The sequence below is a fragment of the Coenobita brevimanus genome, chromosome 46 (assembly GCF_032717465.1).
Source record: "Coenobita brevimanus isolate Jiangsu-jjx chromosome 46, ASM3271746v2, whole genome shotgun sequence".
In the NCBI taxonomy this organism is placed as follows: domain Eukaryota; kingdom Metazoa; phylum Arthropoda; class Malacostraca; order Decapoda; family Coenobitidae; genus Coenobita; species Coenobita brevimanus.
The window spans coordinates 9,540,354-9,545,353 of record NC_136999.1 but is presented as its reverse complement, the minus strand read 5'-3'; the positions used below and the strand labels follow the sequence as shown (position 1 = coordinate 9,545,353).

The window sequence follows — 5,000 nt, the reverse complement described above, 5'->3', positions numbered from 1 at the left end:
CGTGAGAAATAATGGTAGGAGGAAAGCCTAGTTTAGTGCGGACAGGTAAAGGGTAGAATGGATATTAGATGGTGAAGGCGAGGAGCGAATAAGAATAATGGTGAGAGAGGAAGGATGAGAGGTCAATGGAAAAAGAATGAAGATGAGACAGTGAGAAGGGGTAAGAGAAGGTTGAGTCAGAGGCGTAAGAATTAGAGAAAAGGTGAGACGTGAGAGAGAGAGAGGGGGGGAGGGAGAGGGGGGGAGGGATAGAGAGAGAGAGAGAGAGGAATGTTAAGTTGGACTGAAATTTGGATAGGTGAGAGAGGGAGGAGGCAAGAAAGGGTAGGAAATGAGTTATAAGAGAAAGGAAGAAAGATGAGTGAGAGAAATGGTAACGGAATGTCGAGTAGAATTATTGAAAATTAAATAAAGATGAGAGAGGAAAGAAACGAGTGAGGGTGAGAAATGAGCGAAAATAAACGAGAAAGAATAAAGGAAAAAGTGGGAAAGGATGAGGGAATGGAATAGAAGCAGTGAAAATCTGAGAAAAGTGAGAAATGAGTGAAAAGAGAGAGAGAGAGAGAGAGAGAGAGAGAGAGAAGATAAAAGAAAGAGAGTGAGAAAGGATGAGGGAAAGGAGTGGGAGTGAAAATTAGAGAAAATGTGAGAGAGGAAGGTTGGGAGAGAGTAGGTCGAGTCAGTGAGTTGGCAGGTAAGGGAGGGGTAAGATTAGGGCAGGGAACAGTGATGACGGAGTGAAGGAGGGGTGAATTGAGAGAGAGAGCCAAGGAAGAGAGAAGGGGGGAACTAGAGAGGAGGAAGATAGGACAATGTGAGAGAGAGAGAGAGAGAATTAATGAGATGGAAGGGTGAGGGTCCGCGCAGGGAATGGTTTGTTGTTGTTGTTGTTGTTGTTGTTGTTGCTTATGATTTACCATTTTTTAATAGTTATCCCTCCTTTCTTATTTCATGATTTTTTATTTATTCCCCCCACTTTTTGTAAGTAGGAAGTGATGATGATGATGATGATGATGATGAAGAGGAGGAGGAGGAGGAGAAAGATGATATTGATGATGATTGTGGTTGTAATGAGGATGTTGATTACGATGATTATGGTGTTGAAGGTGATGTTAAGGAGGAGGATGTGGTGATGATGATAATGATGATGATTATAGGTTGATGCTGCTGCTGCTGCTGCTGCTGATATATATGTTGTTGATGATGTTGATTATGATGATTAGGAAGGGGAGGAGGATTTATGATGGAATTAATGACGATAATGATTTTGGTAATGCTAAAGCTGATGGCGCTAATGTTGTTGTTGTTTTTGTTGTTTGTCATAATCCCCAGCCAACCAACTACACACTTGGGGGTGAAGCCGATGAGGAAGTTGCCACCGGAAGTTGCCTGTCGCTGCTTGGAGGTTAATCCGAGAGAGAGAGAGAGAGAGAGAACGCAAGGACCTTAGAAATGGTCTCACTGCATAATTCCTATAATCACATTTCTTTATTTCTTTGTTTTATTTATTTAGTTTATCTTGCGCACTTTTACGCTGGTCTGGATGAGGTGTAGTAGATAAAAAATTATGGATAGCGTATGAGCTTCGTAGCACCTTTTCGTAAGTGATTTGTTTTCCATATAACACCTACGCTTTCTATTGCATGCTCCTTGTATCGCCATAGTTTGGATCAGTAGCTTCCATTTTGAACTATCTACCTACATCCCTCCCTCATTTCGGCGGGCGCGCAGTACCCGTCTAGCAACAAACTCTCTTTTTTGCCCAGCTCAGATTTACAGTAATTAGCCTGGGTGTTCCGTCTTTTACGTCCACAACTAATCAACCCTGGATTTCTCTTGCTCAGCCTGTACTTTCCGGGATAAAAGGATATTGATTTTTGCTCTTTAATTTTCAGCTTTGTGTAGATAAATTTTTTTGTAGGTATCTAGCATTTGGTTTTCCTTTTACAGCAGGAAAGATTGTGCCATCAGTTTTTTTTTTTTTTTTTTTTTTTTTCGTTTATTATATCGCCTTTCGTTGGCGCTGGCCCTAAAAAATCTACCCATGAAGAAACCTGTACCGCCTGATTTTTTTTTGTGCAGTAAAATAGTGTAATTATACGGTGGGTGAAACAAGAAAAAATATCGTCATGCAAAAACCTGTACAGCAAGACCTTAATATTTGTTTGGCAGAAAAAATCGGGGAAATTGCAGGCTTTTCACACAATCCCAAGCCACACTGCGGAGAAGGTAGGAATCGAACCAGGAATTTGTTGTTACTGAGAGGGCCTTCCTGATCACGGAACACGGAAGAGGAATGTGGGCTAAGAGTGAGGGTAGGATAACGTTTGGGGTACAGAGAGGGAAGAGAATGGTTTACCTGTGTGTGGGATGGGGGAGAGGTTTTATGTGTGTGTGTGTGTGTGTGTGTGTGTGTGTGTGTGTGTGTGTGTGTGTGTGTGTGTGTGTGTGTGTGTGTTTTAGAGTGAGAGGGGGCATATGATTAAGTGTATCTGTGTTTTTTTATTTTTGTGCATGTGCTTTTTGTCCAAGAACAGACAGACAGACAGGTAGAGAGAGAGAGAGAGAGAGAGAGAGTGTGTGTGTGTGTGTGTGTGTGTGTCTGTGTGGGGAGTATTTGCGTGTCTTGTGCTTATCTTTTTATCCCTCACCTTCACCTTGACCTTTACCACCCCTGTACAGCAGTGTGTGTGTGTGTGTGTGTGTGTGTGTGTGTGGTGTGTGTGTGTGTGTGTGTGTGTGTGTGTGTGTGTGTGTGTGTGTGTGTGTGTGTAAAATGAACCGTTTTAAAATATTCTTCGAACTGTAGCAAGAATTATGGACGGGTTTCGTTGGAGTGAATGGAATAGACACCTTTTGGTCGTCACCACCACCGCTCCCGCCGCCGCCGCCACCACCACTTCCTCACATGAATGCGTAGGAAGGATAAGGATAAAGGTGAGAGAACTAACACCAAATGCCTAGTGAGCGTTCGGTATAGGTAGAATTGTCGTATAGATTAGTGCCCATACCATCATTCTTGCACCAGTGAGCAGGACAGGAACAAGAAAAAGATGAGATAAAGTAAGGCAAAGAAGAGAAGGGCATACATGGTTAGGCACAGTAATCAACACAGTGCCCAATAAAAGGGGAAAGGCGAGACTGAGGATGGGTTGGAGGGAGGACAGTCTGATGGTGGTAGGCTTGATGACTTGGTGGTGGTTTGCGGGCACCCCTTCCGGAATCAAGGCGTCTGGCTATAGTTAGGATAAGTACTGGTGAGGAGTTTTGGTTTTTGTGGTGTCATGTATAGTTCAGGCAGTTGATTTAAACAAGAAAAGGGTAATATAAAAGGAAGAGAACGGGGGACATTTTAAAAGGTACTATAATTATCAACAGAGAATGCATAGTGACCATTAAACTCTTCTGTAGTGTTAAAATGTCTGTCCTGCATTTGTCATGTAGAGAAAATCGCAAGACGTAAAAGAAGAGAGAAATGTAAATATAAGTGCATTGTCAACAAAACATTTCAGAAGGAGATTCAACAGATAAGGCCTACTGCTCATAAAATGTACTATATACGTAAGATATTCTCTGTTCACTTTATGTGGACGCAAAATTGTCACCTCTCCATCTTGAATCCTGAGCTGTGGCTGGAGATTTACACTAGAATGTGGTGCTTGTCACGAAGGAAGTGCAATGGAAAGGATATGGAGCCGTGACAGTATCTTTTTCCGCCACTGAGCTACGTGAAGGAAGCTGCAAAAGGACGAATATTTGAGCGACGTTAGGCAAAGGAAACGGGAATGTGGTGTTAGTCACGAAAGAAATGCTACAGAAAGGATACAGAGCCGTAACGTTGTCTTTTTCTGCCATTGAGCTTCTTGAATAATAAGCTGTTAAATGACTAAACTTTGAGCCACGTTAAGGTGAATGAAAGTACTGTAGTCAGCGTTCCTAAAATAGAGTTGTAAGATCTAGTGTTCGTCTTTTGTCATGCCAAGCCTACGTCAGTGAACAGGGTCTTGTCCATGTTCAGAATGTCGGGAGCTAATCACAACGTACCCCGCTCGTTTTCTCACTTCTTCTCCATCTCGCTCTCCCGGAAGCCAAAACAGGGCCTTATTTTTCTCGCTTCTTCTCCGTCTTGTTCCCCCTGAAGCGAAAATAGATCCTCTCGTTTTTTTCCACGATTTTTCCATCTTGGTTCCTGTTTCCCTTCTTATGCTGTACTCTCAAAGGCACAGAACACTTCGGCACCTTTTCCTCAGCGATTTATTTTGCATACGACTCCCACAGCCAAAAACAGAACCCCTCGTTTCTTCAGTTTCTCCATCTTTGTCCCTCTTGCTGTTGTAGTTCTTTTTTTTTTTTTCTTGTTAATTCAGGAGGCTTTGTACTATTTCTTCCTCATTTTTATTTATTCATTTATTATTATTTGATATAGACGGTGGGTATTTGCGTCGAATTGGTAACAGGTGAAAAAGTATGGCACGTAGGAAAACTGTTGGACCACAGGGAACGGACTGTGAAATCAGAGCCCAGAGTCGCACGGCAAAAAAAAAAAAATATATTAAATCGGTGAGGAAAAGATGTTACGGAACCTCCAGAGCCAAAAAGAATACAACTGGGTTTGTCTATTTCGAGAATGCTTGGAAATGAACGGCAAAAATCACTTTTTTTTTTTTTTTCTCGCATTCGTATTCTCGGCCAGCTGGAAGTGACCGAGGCCTGTATTCTCGTGGGTTAAAAAAAGCTCCTCAACACCTTTTCCTTAGCGATTTATTTTGAGTATTACACATGACTCCTATTCTGTGTTATATGAATTTTTGTAACATCGGCATACTCTGCAGAAACGTACAGAAGGATATTGACCAGCCGTATCCAAAAACAAATCGCTAAGGAAGAAGTGGTAGGGAGCCTCCTTACCCGATGAGATTACGAGCCAGGGAAAAGACAGCGCCAAAGCAAGGCAGAAATAGAAACAGGATGCCGGGAAAATAAAAGACTATATTTGCATT

At 42.2% G+C, this 5,000-nt stretch overlaps 1 protein-coding gene across 1 annotated transcript in view; it reads left to right on the top strand.

Moving 5' to 3' along the window:
* Window positions 1–5,000, top strand: part of LOC145398806 (protein turtle homolog B-like) — a 248,585-nt gene that overhangs the window by 170,361 nt on the left and 73,224 nt on the right. The window lies entirely within an intron of this gene.